The sequence below is a fragment of the Lipotes vexillifer genome, unplaced genomic scaffold, assembly GCF_000442215.2.
Source record: "Lipotes vexillifer unplaced genomic scaffold, Lipotes_vexillifer_v1.1 scaffold440, whole genome shotgun sequence".
NCBI lineage: Eukaryota > Metazoa > Chordata > Mammalia > Artiodactyla > Lipotidae > Lipotes > Lipotes vexillifer.
This window is the reverse complement of record NW_006778543.1, coordinates 1047174-1062112: the sequence shown is the minus strand read 5'-3', so window position 1 is coordinate 1062112 and position 14939 is coordinate 1047174. Positions and strand designations below refer to the sequence as shown.

Genomic DNA, 14939 nt, shown 5'->3' with positions numbered 1-14939 from the left:
TCTGATCCCGGGCGCCTAGCAGGAGGGAAGCCCTGGAGAGGAGGAGGCAGCTCTGAGCGGCCGGGAGTGGCGTCAAAAGCGGGTAGAGGAGAGGGAGAGAGGCTAATTGAAAGGGGCACGCGGCGGGAAGCGCGCGGGACCCGTGCGCCGCCAAGAACCAATTCGCGGCGGAACTTGGATCTTCCCTAGGCACGGAGAGGCCCCCTACCTGGGCTGGAATCTTCTCCTGCTACAGGTCAGTTCCAATCTTTCTCTGCTCTTCTTTCGGGTCGGCTTTGCAAAGTCAATTCTTGAGGAAGGGAAAGTGGGAAGGGCGAGCCACCTGCGGACGCCGTGCAATTCCATGGACCTTCTCTTCACGCCCGCCTCGGATGGCCCGAGGTGCGAGGGGAAGGTGCACCGAGTGCCTCTTTGCAGGGGGTCACTGGGCAGGGAGATTGGTGGCACTGCGTGATGCAAATGCAGACAGTGAAGATGCCCTGGGTTGCTCTCAGGAGCTTTCCCCCTTGTGCTTGGGCGCTGTGAGTGCTCGGCGGGAAAGAGCGAGTTTCTCCACTTCGAGACAGTGGAGACTCCGGAATTTCCAAGTAGAAGGGGCTTCGTAAAGGCGACCATTCCGTTGAGAAAGGGGCTTAGGGATTGTTTTGGAGAGCTGTATATAAACAGAAAGCACGATGTTTTTATTTAGCTTGTATTAAGGGTCGCTTGGGAAAACAGTCGATGGGCGATCATGGGGTACGCAACTCACCTAGATCCCCGTGGGTGACCCGCGCTGGGGACCAGGTGGTCGCGAAAAGAGGAGCAAGCAAACGGAGTGCCTCGATGCAGGATGTTGGCAGTAGTGATAGCTCTTCCACGTAGTGATAGCTCGTCCACGCCAGGAAACCCGGATGCTTCGCGCGTTTGACTTTGGTGTCTGGACCCAGGAAGTTGCAGCTTTCAGATGCACCACCACGCTGTGGTGCTGGAGGGTCTTCTCTGCCCTGGCTTTTCCAACGCCCCCTCCCCCCACCCGCCCCTTTTATCCCTCTGAACTGCTGGCGGCTTCAAGCGCTCTAGTACGCAGCGCCTGGGCGGAGGTGCATCTGGCCGAGCTTGGCTTTAGCGTGCACAGCGCACAGTCAAGACAGGGTTAGGGCCCGGCCAAGAGGAGCCGGCGTTGTGCCCCTGGAGTGGCCTTAGTCCTAAGCAAGGGTCTGAACGCTGCCTGCAAGTCCAGGACACGGGCACTCTGATTCAGGAGCTGGGTTCTTGGGTCCTCTGTGGGAGGCTCCGCCCTGTGGCACGCGAAGCTCAGGATTGACCCGGGGTCGCGCATTGTGCTCAGGCTTTCGGCATGTCCTTAGGGTAATTTCACAATGTCAGCCACTGTCCTGTTCTGCCTTAATCCAGACCAGCTCTGGGAGCCGGTCTGTCACCGCTGATGTTAGGCCCTACTCACCAGAGTCGATGCCTGACGCCTCACACGGCCACTCCGGGTCCACTCCCCCCCCCCCCCCCCCCCCCCCCCCCCGAAAACTACTTCTGGAGCTACAGCTGAGAGCCTCATTCCCTCTGGAAGTTTTGGAGAGTCAGCTGCCTGCAACAGTAGGAGGGGGTGGGAGGGGGGCAGAAACAAAGAAATATGCGGATAAGACATTGGTGGCTCTGTGGGGAGCAGAAATGAGAAAGAGTTTTCCTGAAACTCCCCTCTTAAAGGCTCTGGGGCTCCTCAGCTACAGGGAGTCAAGGGGGGCCCTTCCTGGTTGCAGCATGTGATAAAGAGGCCCTGCTCGCATCCAGCAAATCGGCTTAAGCTGGATGCAGTGGGGAGAGCTGGTGGTGTGTTTCTGGCAAGGTGGTCCAGTTCTGCCCACAGAGAACTCACTGGTAAATGTAAAATGAGTGAATGAATTAATGCATGGATAGCATTTAGATTTTGAGTTGTTTCAAAAGAGCAACTTGGATGGATTTCCTTTGAACCTGGTCCCAAGGGTGTGGTTACTGTAAGATAGACTTCAGGATAGTTTTTTTTTTTTTTTTTTCTCGTACGCGGGCCTCTCACTGCTGCGGCCTCTCCCGTTGCGCAGCACAGGCTCCGGACGCAGCGGCCATGGCTCACGGGCCCAGCCGCTCCGCGGAATGTGGGATCCTCCCGGACCGGGGCACGAACCCGCGTCCTCTCCATCGGCAGGTGGACTCCCAACCACTGCGCCACCAGGGAAGCCCCAGGATAGTATTTTTTTGAAGAAACAACTTTATTGAGATATAATTGCACACGTGTGCAATTCAGTGGTTTTTTAGTATATTCACGGAGTTGTGCAACCATCACCACAATCAATTTTAGAAGATTTTTATCACTCCAAAAAAAAAAATTTTGTACCTATTAGCAGAAACTCCCCATTTCTTCCCAACCTCGCCCCCCCCCCCAACACCCTTGGCAACCACTCATCTACTTTCTGCTGACATTTCATGTAAATGGAAGCATACAATATATGTGTGGTCCTTTGTGACTGGCTTTTTTCACCTAGTAAAGTGTTTTCAAGGTTTATCCATTATGTACAGGATACTCTCTCCCTGAGCATTGGGCATCGCCTCCTTCTGCCTGGGGAGCCCTGAGCCAGGACAGACCTGAAACTCCACTACATCCCTGACCTCCTGGGGGTCCCTTTGAAAGGACAAGAACCACACTGGTGAGGGCTCTCAGTAATTCCTTGGAACCCATCAGGATTCCTGGAGCAGTTTTGGGCACGTCCTAGGCTTTAGGATTGATGGGAGGAGTCCTTTGGCATTTTTCCTGCTGCTAATGGTCCAGCTGTGGATTTCAGAGAACTCTGGGCCTTCCGTGAAAGTCTTGGCTTTTGGAATCAGCCAGGGCTGGCCTTAAAGAAAGGGCTGAGTAAATTCGTATGATTTGAGGGGCACTGGAACAAGCCCCAGCCCAGCAAAAAAGGGCTCATTGGGGTACACTCCCTTTGACTCTTAAATACTTCCTAGTGTCAGCTAGTAAAACACAAAGATCTTTTTTGCCTGTCTTAAGCTGCCTGTCTTTGCAATTATGTGACTCTAGAGCCACATTTGCTGTCGTTTTAATCCAAACTCAGCCAAATGACTGCTGTTTTCCAGGCCAGTCGAGTGTAACCCAAGGTTCCTTTAAAGGACAAGGGCCTTCCTGAATTGCTGCAGGCTGAGGTGGTGGTGTTTGGGCACCACTGAGCTAACAGATTATCTGGGATTATGACAATCTGTAGAGAACAGAAGATAAATGACCAAGGGGAACAGCGGGACGGGTGGGGTGGGGGAGGGGAGAAGAGGAAAGTTTAAGGGAAAGGGACAAAAACAAACTTCCTCTTTGACAGATTTGCCCCTGATAGTGCTGGATGGCAAGAAAACAGTCTCCTCTTGTTTCTCCTCCTCTTTGGTAACTAAATAAAAAGTGGCAGGGCCCCAGTTACTCTTCTATATAGAACAAGCCTTGTGAAGACCAAGCCTTATCCTGTTCTAATGGGGAGATGGGTGTGTGTAGTCGAGGAAGTGCTGGCATGTGTTTCGAGTCCCTGCTGGGTACCTGCCCTTTTCTTTTTCAGAAACACGTTCAAGCCCCCCAGTTACTTGTGGAAGTAAATATTCTCCTTCTTTTAGATGTAAGATCACTGAGCTTCGGGGATATAAATTACCTCGCCTGGGGTCGCAAAGCCAGCAAGTGCCAGATACATGATTAAGAAAAGTCTGAGATTTGAACCCAGACCCCATTTCTCCATCATCTTCTTTGGTGGGGAAGGGTGAAGTGACTGTAAATGGATGACATCAACTGAGGCCATACAAGTCTGGGAGCTGAAACAGAGGCTGGAAGGCAGAGAGGTGTGGGTGAAATCTACACTTGCTTGTTCTGTGCCCCTGCCCATGTTCCTTAACCTCTCTGGGCTTCAGTTTTCTCTTCTAGAAAACAGGGGTAACATAGCCACCCTATGTTTTAAGGCCTAAAATGATTTAGTACGGAGTTGGGAAGACAAAACTGGTTTCTCTTGTCTCCTGCTTCTTTTTCCTTCTTTCTACCTTTTTTTTTTACTTCTTCCCACGTTTCCTCTTCTCTCTTTCTCTGCTCCGCTTTTTGAGGGGATTGTGACTAGAAAGGCACAGGAAATTCTCAGGAAATTCTGAGAACTGAGTGTCTGTTTAAGTTGGGGCTTAGAGTCTAGACTCCACATTTCTTTAAGGTAATTATTTTAAAGTTAATTTAATTTTTATTTTATACTTCAGGGTAATTTTTTAAAATCAATGCTCTCGAAGAACTTTTCTGCCAGTGGGCCTTTGTTGGAGCTCACCGGCAAGGGTCCCTAACTTTTAATTTTAGGGAGCACTGTTTAGTCTTTTTCCTCACAGAGATAACCTGGGTTGTTTATGAAAATTGATCCAGAGGGAGGCCAGGCTTGGCTGAGTTCTTCTGAGTTTCATAGGTGGTGTCTATAACTAGAGGTACTCAGGGGATCTTTTACTGGATAAAGATTTCCTCCTCAATGGCTTTCTGTCTGCTTTTGCAAAGGGGAGCACACGGAATCGATTTCAAAAAATGATGTTCTACTGTAGGTTTAGAATGGAAAATAAAGATTACTACTGTAGGAAACACAGAAGGAGCATCTGGCCCATACTTGGAAGATCAGGGAAGCCTTCCTAAAGGATGAGATGTCTATGCTGAGTTGTGCAGCTTCCCTTTATGTTGCTTGTAGATAGAGTTTAGTTAAAAGCAACTCTCATTTCTTTGACCAAGAAGCTATGTCAGTCCTTAAAAAAAAAAATGCCGGGTAATGGAACATTCCTGAGTCAAGGAGAGTCTCCAGTTTGCCATATTTTTGGAGTGGCTCTGCCTTCTGTCATGTAGGACTTACAGCAACCTAGTTTAAGACTGAACAGCTACATTTCTGAGGGTGATGTGCAGACATACCCCTTGCATTTGAGCCATTCACTGGGCTACTATGATCCTACATGGGGTCTTTCTGTGAACTAGAAAAAGGTACCTCTGGGCAGACCCATGCTATTGGGAGAAGAAAACAGTATCCTTTCCTCTGGAAAACAGTTTTGCATACAAGTTGGAGAGAGTGTCTGCTAATTTCAAGCATTACTTGCCCTAGGCCAACTGCAAATTGTGCAGTGTGTCAACTGTGAACTGTACACATCAGCCCTGGTCATTCAATCATTGATCATTAAATCAATCAATATTTATTGATTGACTATCATGCACTTTGAACTTTTTTGATTATGGGTTAAACTGCCCATCTAGATGTATTATGTTACCTAAGACTCAGAAAGTAAAGTTACTGGGGCCATGAAGTTAGCTGGAGAGTTACAATGGGATAAGAGGCCAATGCAGTCTGTTGGAGATTGATCACTCTTTCTACAGATTTTTCAGTTTTATTAATATTTTAAAGAAGCAAATTTTGGCCTTGTTAATTTTTGCTAATATTTATTTTATGTATTTTTGGGTTTTATGCTTATCTTTATTAATCCCTTTTCCAACTTAATTAGGATTTTAATTTGCTCTTCTTTTTTTGGCTTCTTTAAGTGGAAAATTAGATCATTGATTTTTAAATTCATTCTTTTTTTATGTAAATATTTCTCTCTAATCCTTTAGTTGCATCCCACAAATTTTCATGTGTTATCTTTTTATATTTTTTCCCTTCCAACTATTTTAAAAATTTGCATTGTGATTTCTCCTTTTACTCATGGATTAAATAGAAGCATCCTGTTTAATTTCCAAATATTTTGAATTTGTAAAGATATTTTATTATGATTGATATCTAATTTAATTCTGTTGTCAGAAAACATACTCTGCAAACTTTGAGTCTTTTGGAATTTATTGTCTCATTTTAGGATGCAGAATATGGCTGATTTTATAAGAAATTTTTTTAAAAAAGAATATTCTGCAGTTTTTGGATGTAGTGTTCAATAAATATCAATTACTAGTTGATAGAGTGGTTCACATCTTCTATATCCTTACTGATATTTTGTCTAGTTGTTCAATCAGTTCCTGAGGGGATTGTTAACATCTCTAACTTTGCTTATTATTTCTTTCTTTGGTCCTATCAGTTTTTGCTTTGTGTATTTTGAAACTCTATTATTAAGCGCGTACCCATTTATGATTGTTAACTTTTCTTGATTAATTGACCCTTTATTCTGAATTGTCCAGGACTTGAGGGACTTTTTTTTCTTTTTTTAATATTTATTTATTTACTTATTTATTTAGGCTGCGCCAGGTCTTAGTTGCAGCACATGGGATTTGCATTGCCAGGTGTGGGATCTTTTAGTTGCAGCACGCGGAATCTTTTAGTTGTGGCATGCAGGCTTCCTAGTTGTGGCATGTGGGCTTCTTTGCAGACTTCTTAGTTGCAGCATGTGGTCTCTTAGTTGCGGTATGCATTTGGGATCTAGTTCCCCGACCAGGGATTGAACCCTGGGCTCCCTGCATTGGGAGCACGGAGTCTTAGGCACTGGACCACCAGGGAAGTCCCAAGGGGCGTTTTTATGCAGAGTTGATTCCCCCTACTTGTGGCTCACTCTTTTATTTTGGCCTTGTTAATTTTTGCTAATATTTATTTTATGTATTTTTGGGTTTTATGCTTATCTTTATTAATCCCTTTTCCAACTTAATTAGGATTTTAATTTGCTCTTCTTTTTTTGGCTTCTTTAAGTGGAAAATTAGATCATTGATTTTTAAATTCATTCTTTTTTTATGTAAATATTTCTCTCTAATCCTTTAGTTGCATCCCACAAATTTTCATGTGTTATCTTTTTATATTTTTTCCCTTCCAACTATTTTAAAAATTTGCATTGTGATTTCTCCTTTTACTCATGGATTAAATAGAAGCATCCTGTTTAATTTCCAAATATTTTGAATTTGTAAAGATATTTTATTATGATTGATATCTAATTTAATTCTGTTGTCAGAAAACATACTCTGCAAACTTTGAGTCTTTTGGAATTTATTGTCTCATTTTAGGATGCAGAATATGGCTGATTTTATAAGAAATTTTTTTAAAAAAGAATATTCTGCAGTTTTTGGATGTAGTGTTCAATAAATATCAATTACTAGTTGATAGAGTGGTTCACATCTTCTATATCCTTACTGATATTTTGTCTAGTTGTTCAATCAGTTCCTGAGGGGATTGTTAACATCTCTAACTTTGCTTATTATTTCTTTCTTTGGTCCTATCAGTTTTTGCTTTGTGTATTTTGAAACTCTATTATTAAGCGCGTACCCATTTATGATTGTTAACTTTTCTTGATTAATTGACCCTTTATTCTGAATTGTCCAGGACTTGAGGGACTTTTTTTTCTTTTTTTAATATTTATTTATTTACTTATTTATTTAGGCTGCGCCAGGTCTTAGTTGCAGCACATGGGATTTGCATTGCCAGGTGTGGGATCTTTTAGTTGCAGCACGCGGAATCTTTTAGTTGTGGCATGCAGGCTTCCTAGTTGTGGCATGTGGGCTTCTTTGCAGACTTCTTAGTTGCAGCATGTGGTCTCTTAGTTGCGGTATGCATTTGGGATCTAGTTCCCCGACCAGGGATTGAACCCTGGGCTCCCTGCATTGGGAGCACGGAGTCTTAGGCACTGGACCACCAGGGAAGTCCCAAGGGGCGTTTTTATGCAGAGTTGATTCCCCCTACTTGTGGCTCACTCTTTTCTGACGCACCCCTTCTCAATTTCCAGTCTCTGGCATTCCTGACACTTTATGCTAATAAAATTGTGGCTTTCCACTTGATTTCTAATCGCAATGCCATGCACAGTGGGGAGTTCGCGCAGGGGGAAAAAGGCTAGTCATCAAGCTAACAGTAACACAACTAGGTCTTTATTTCTAAATTAGAGTTGTTTTCTCCTGTGTCCTGATGCTAACAGAGAAGAGTGATAACCGCTGACTTCCTCTAGGGCTTGTTTTTAAGTAGACCTCATTAACTAATCCTGAAAACCCTTTTGGTTATTCTGGGTGTAAGGAGGGTGGTATTTTCACTACAGAGATGAAATAAGGAGTACTAAACATGTTAACACACTGGGCTAAGATGTTAGCCCTGTTTTTAGTCTTTGCTTTCTTTTCTGTAAATACGTATGACCTAGATCATCAATTCACTGTAAAATTCTCCTATAAAATTGATATCAAAATATTAATAACGTTGGGCTTCCCTGGTGGCGCAGTGGTTGAGAGTCCGCCTGCCGATGCAGGGGACACAGGTTCGTGCCCCGGTCCGGGAAGATCCCACATGCCGCGGAGCGGCTGGGCCCGTGAGCCATGGCCGCTGAGCCTGCGCGTCCGGAGCCTGTGCTCCGCAACGGGAGAGGCCACAGCAGTGAGAGGCCCGCGTACCACAAAAAAAGAAAAAAAAAAGAAAAAAAAATTAATAATGTAGAGTCCAGAAAGAGTTCAGACTTAAAGGTCATTTTGTCCAGTTCCCCTGCCCACAAATCCAGGAATCTCTTCTATGACACCTCTCATGGGTAAAACTTAGCCAGCTTCTGCCTCAGAACTGCTAATAAAAATGAAGAAGGCATTCTAGTTGTTAGAGAATTTTTATATTCAAATCCGCATCTCTGTGGCTCGGTCCATTGATTCGAGTACTGTTTGCAGAAGCTGCACAAAATAATCGTGTTTTATCTTCTATGTTAAAGCCCTTCAAATATTTGAAGACATCCATTATGTGCCTCCGATTCTTATTTTTCCTAGGCTTAAATCATGCTTAATCATTCCCATTTCTTTCAAATCTTCTTTGCATGGGCTTGTCAACTAAAACTGCTAATTCTTCTTTTTAGTCAATGAATTGCTCTTAAGTCAATTCTTCCAGATCTTCAGATGGTTGATTATTTTGAACCTGTATAGAGCTGTCATCTGGAAAATGATAAAAAAATGGATAGGAATGTAATTAGAAAAGTTTAAAGTAGTTCACCCATGCAAATAATTGTGCCTCTGTCATTATTTGGATCTTCCGCTTTTGCCTAAACCTTTATGCCAAGTTAGTCCCACAGCCTTCATTAGATGGAGGAGATAAAGAGTTCTTTTTTTTTTTTAATATTTATTTTGGTTGCACTGGGTCTTAGTTATGGCACGTGGGATCTTCGTTGCGGCATGTTTAGTTGCGGCATGCAGGATCTTTTAGTTGTAGCATGCGGACCCTTACTTGTGGCCTGCGGACTCTTAGTTGTGGCATGTGGACTCAGTTGTGGCATGTGGACTTAGTTGCGGCATGTGGACTCTTAGTTGTGGCATGCGGACTTCTTAGCTGCGGCATGTGGACTTCTTAGTTGCAGCATGCACGTGGGATCTAGTTCCCCGACCAGGGGTCAAACCTGGGCCCCCTGCATTGGGAGCGCAGAATCTTACCCACTGGACCACCAGAGAAGTCCTGATAAAGACTTCTTGAGTCTTTTCCTCCTTTAGTATCTACCCAAGTAGTAAATTCATTGATGATTATCATTCCCTTTTCCTTTGTGTCCTTTCAACCTGTTCCTAACATGTTACCAGTTAGAACTTTTTGAGAGCTTCCTGAGTTTCTAAGTACATTATTTACATTATCACAATCATCCTGTAAGGCAGATGTTCACTTGCACATTTTACTGATAAAGAAATCAAGTCATGGAGTGGTTAAACTAGTTAGTCAAGGACCCCTAGCAAATTATGGGCAGATCTGTCTTCCTAGCTCCCAGTTTTCTCTTCATACCTCCAGTTCGTGCTCTTTGTTCTATTTCATACTTGTTGCATTTAGCTTGGCAATATATTTGCTTGCAGTCTTCTTTTTCGGTAAAACTGTAAGTGAGTTGACTGAAGGCAGGGATCATATAGTATGAAATTTTGTATCTCCCTTAGAGTAGAGAGCTTTGGTTACATAGTAGGACTCTCATTAGTGATTGTTGGAATGAAGATTCTGATATTACAAATAACAGTCTCTCTCAGGGCCTGGTGTGCCAGTTGGCTGGCAACAATTTTGTTTAAGTTTATGGTCTTTTGTCTGTCAGCACTGACTGAGTAGAACATTATCCAAGGTTTGGGTATATATGTGTGTAAGTCTGTGTGTGTATGTGTGTGTGTTTATATGAGTAGTTTACAAAAACTTTAGGATAAATATTGTAAGGGATTTTGATAAAACTGGCTTGCACAAGGGGCTTTGCTCCTTGTTAAATTTAGTTGTATAAATACGATTAAATAAAACAAACATATGAAGTAGAGGAAGGGTCAATTAGTCCTAATGGGGATAGTTTTAAGTTACTGATTACATAATCTCGTGACAGTGTTCTGAGAAAACTTGTACTAAAGATTATCAACTTTCCTCAAATTGGGTTTATACCTTCTGAACTTAGAGCTAGATAGTCACTTCTAACATGATGTTTTTAAACCAAAAAAAAAAAAAAAAAAAAAAAATTAAGGCAGAGTTATTTGTTGTGTGCAAGGTTTTAGGCAAAGTTTCAACAAATTAGGCTTTGATATTTTGGTAAATGTTAAAATATCTCATGGCACTTTAATAGGAATTGGGATATTTTCTTGCCCCTATTTTACTGTCCAAAAAAGAGACTTGGCAGAAAACCTTGGGAAAATGAAAATTCCACTTCTCCCAATATGGTATTACTCATCCTAATTTAAAATAAACACAACAAAAAAGGAAGAATTTAAAGATAAGCTAGAGCTACAGTTTTTTTTCCATATGAATAATACACAGTTTTCAAAAAAAGTTGCCAAGATTAGAGTAGCACTAATTCATCGGTTTATTTTTTTATTTAAATTGTGTGAAATGCAGATTAACTTCTAATGTGGTGTGTTAAGTATTGCTTCAAAACACCTGGACACGGGAACTGCAGCGTTTTGATGAGAAAGAGAAAGACTATTGGACGTGGCTTGTAAAAGGACTTTCTCTACTATGTTAACATAGTATCGTGTGATATCTGATAAAAGTCCCTGATCTTAAAGGGCATGCCAGAAAGACAAATTGTTTCCTTACCTCTCCCTCCCTTTGCCCTGTTCTGGATGAAACCGGTGGTTATGTTTGGGGAACAAAATCTTAGAAAGAATATTTCGTTTGAGTTGAGAGAGTGATTCTACTTCTGTGGTTTTCTTTGGGTATCACGGTCTTGATCATGATAGGGCTGACGCCTAATCCCCTATCTTTTCAAATCCCCTGTATTCAAGCCTCTGTATACAAAAGAGCAAAAGAGTGATTCACATTCCTTTGGATAACCCACCTGATCTTGTTCTACTTGCCTGGGTGGGGTTAAGGTTCTCTAGATGCCTCAGGGCCTTTCCCCCTGTATTTTATCTAAATTCACTCTCCATTTGTCCCATTTCTCCTGTGCTCTGACAAATAGTTGGTTTATTAATCTGTAATACATTAATAATAAATTCATCCAGACTAAAATGCCATATATATTACATATAAAATAGTCACTCAATGTGTTGCCTATTCCATTGACTTTTAAGGGGCTTCTGGTATGTGAAAGTCTTAATTTAAGAAAATATTCTTTAGTAATTAGCATTTTGGAAGTATGCTAGGCTGGTTGGGGGAGATGTTTTTTGGATCCCTAAATACAAATGAATACATTCTTTAATTTTTTTATAGGATCTTAACTTGATTATTTCTATGATTATCAAAGTATGTGGATCTTCCTTTAATTGGCAATACAAAAGAATTGCACACTAGACTGTCACTGGATATTATAAAAAGTGGTTGCCAAAAAATTTTTTTATGAATGATTGCTTGAAGGAATATAATTAATTTATTCCTCTGGATATACTGTATCACTCTGGAATAAAACCAGAATAAGTTTAAGTGCATGAATCATACTGAATCATATTGTTTTGAAGATTCATAGAATTATGCTTTGCTACATTCACTGAAATAACTCTTGGGTTAAAAAGGAAATTAAAGTTTGTATGTTGCTGCCAAAGCACATTCAGAGAAAAATTATGGCCTCAAATAAAGAATATTACATTAATTAAGGATTAAATAAAAAGAACAAAAATTAAAAACATAAGAGCAGGACTTCACTGGTAGTCCAGTGGGTAAGACTACACTCCCAATAAAGGGGGCCCGAGTTCCATCCCTTGTTAGGGAACGAGATCCCACATGCATGATGCAACTAAGAGTCCACATGCTGCAACTATGAGCCTGCGTGTCACAACTAAAGGATCCCGCGTGCCACAACAAAGACCCGGTGCAGCCAAAATAAATAAATAAAATAAATATTTTTTTAAAAAAGCAGAAAAGCAAAGATAAATACAGAACTAAATAAATTAGAAATCAAAAAATAATATTGGCAAATAAAAAAAACTATTCTCAAAAAAATTGCAATCTGGACAAATATATATATAGCTTATCTATTTTGGAGAGAAAAAAGAAAGTCAGAAACACATCACTTTAATACTGATACTGGAGCTATAACAAGAAAAGATAGGTTGTAATTTGAGAGATCACACAACTCTGTGCTAATCAATCTGAAAATCAAAATTAAAAGAATACCTTTATGGGAAAATATCCAAACTAGAACCAAGAAGTAAAAAAGCTAAGTAGGTTTATAAATAAGGCAAAATATATTTTTAAAGCTGTGTAGGAATTAGCTTCAGAAAGAGAATAGGCCCATATGATTTTCTCACTCAAATCATTCATAGGCTTTCATAGAGTAGATCATTCTCATGCTACTTAAACTATTACGGCACAATGAAAAAATGGAAACCTTTCTAACTTTTTTTTATGAAGCTAGAATAATCTTGACACCAAACCTTTTAAGAAAAGAAAACTCTTAGTCAATTTTGGTTATTAACATAGATCCAAAAAAGCAGCTGTACAAAGTCGACATGATATAAAAACAATAATATGCAGAAACAAAAAAGATCAGTTAGCCAGGGAGGAGGGTGCCCTGAGGAGTCTTTAGACTCTGGAAAATGTCTGATTGGCAGATGTTAAAGGGATTCTTTGGTAATCCAATGCGTCAATGAGCTGCACAGAATCAGTCCAGGACTGCAAGAATTCAAGCCTGGGAGCGCTCTGCAGAAGGCTTACATTGCAGACTGAAGGTGGACATAACCTTGGAATCCCTCAGACACTACATTGCTCAGCTCTTGCCTCAGAGAGATGTGGCTCTCATCTCTGAAGACTTCAATATTGTCTCAGTGTTACAGGAACTTTGGAAAAGCAAGCAGCACCAAAGGGTTGCACTCCCAAGTGAAGCTGCAGTGGTCTACAGGTCCATGTCATCCCCTAGACCTTCCTTTGTGAGTTATGTGACCCTCCCAGGGGGACAGTGTTTTGGCAATTTTCAGTGCTGCTTGGGTAGAGCTGAGGCCTGATGGGATGCTGCTGAAGTTGTCCCAGTCAACTCCTTCTTCAGTGAGCTGCCCTTTAGAAGGATTACACCAAAGAATTCATTATGGAAAGTATTCAGGAAACAGTTGCGGCATCAGAGGCACACTAGATGCGCTCATGACTCCAGCATCTGTATCAAAGCCTATGACTCCATGTTAGTTAAACACTGGGACAACCATGTTTATTTCAAGAGCTGATGACCATTTTCCAACTATTGCACTGGAAAGGAAGCCGAAAAGCCCTTTGTGAAACAAAGCATTCCTGATAGGATGTCATCTACTATTTCCAATATTCCCTGGATGAAAAGGTGAACAGCCACATGGTGCTGGACTGGATCATGAAGGAGCGTGGGTCCTTGAAAAAGGAATCCTCTCTCAAGAGCAATGAATAGCCTTGGGGGAGTTAGAAGAAGCCAAGAAAGCAGGATGACTATGATTTTACATAGAAAAGAAAGAAATCACTATCTTAGCCATGACTGAGATCTACAGTGGCCTTCACACTTCCTCACCCAGAGATGATCAGGCTGAGCCTCAGAGCCCTGTGTGGTATTGCTAGCAAGGCCAGGCCCCAGGTGCCCCCAAGGGTGGCAGAGACCAGATCCTAACATGTGGAAGCTCACTGAAGTAGGTCATCAGATGTTTTAGCATCTATAGCTGCTACCTGAAGGCTGCACTAATCCTCCTACTGCTACTGAAATCCTCCTATTTTATTCACAGAATCTGAGAATAGTAGGACCCACTCTTATAGGACCCAGTACTCACTCAGTGCAGTTTTCTAATTAAACTCTTCAAACTGAAAGGATGGAAGCAGGATTGTTTGAAAAATATTTCCCAAGACTGGCTCCAGCCTAAAGCCTGGCTGACGTGCTTCACTAGATTACATATGTTGTTTCAAAGAATGTGCCAGTCAGTGTAGCATCTCTCAAAAGAACAGCAGGCAGGATTGGGAAAAAGTAACATGATTGCAATTTTAAAAATACTTGGATTAAATAAGCAATATTGATTGCTTTAAAAAACATGCAAGGCTCAGAGCCTCCTCCCAAGCTTTGGAAACTAAAAGATAGCTCCACTAGATATAATCCAAAGCTACAGAAGGGGTTTTATCTGGATCTATCAAAGTTCTTGAAGAGGTAATGGTATGAAAACACTAGATAAACTTAATGTGGCTTACAATATCACTGTAATAATAATTTTTTAAAACCCATACTCTTCCTTTTGAGGATAAATGTCACCTAGAATAGTACGCACTCTTGTTTCTCAAGAAGAATTAATATCCAATTTTTGAGTCCTGCAATCAATTATGTTCATTTTTAATTTGCAAATAGGTAACTTGAATTCATTTACTTTTATTTTCTGCCACCACAGACATATATCTATAACAGAGAAAATCATAGGTATTTTAAAGTTTAAAACATTTGAAAAATCATTAGCATTTAACAAAGAGTGCTTGCATTTGGTTAGTTCTTTAGGAGTTAGAGAGAAGGACTCTTTTGCTCTATTACTGTCTTTGTTATTTCAAACAATTCTGCTTCCATCCTTTCAGTTTGAAGAGTTTAATTAGACCATAAGGAACCAATAGCTCAAATTGTTACAGAATCTTCTTGACAGAAATAATATGACTCTG

The 14939-nt window shown here is 41.4% G+C and overlaps 1 pseudogene; it reads left to right on the top strand.

Moving 5' to 3' along the window:
- Window positions 1-890: 890 nt before the first annotated feature.
- On the top strand, window positions 891-13920 carry LOC103081121 (protein limb expression 1 homolog pseudogene; annotated as a pseudogene).
- Window positions 13921-14939: the final 1019 nt, after the last annotated feature.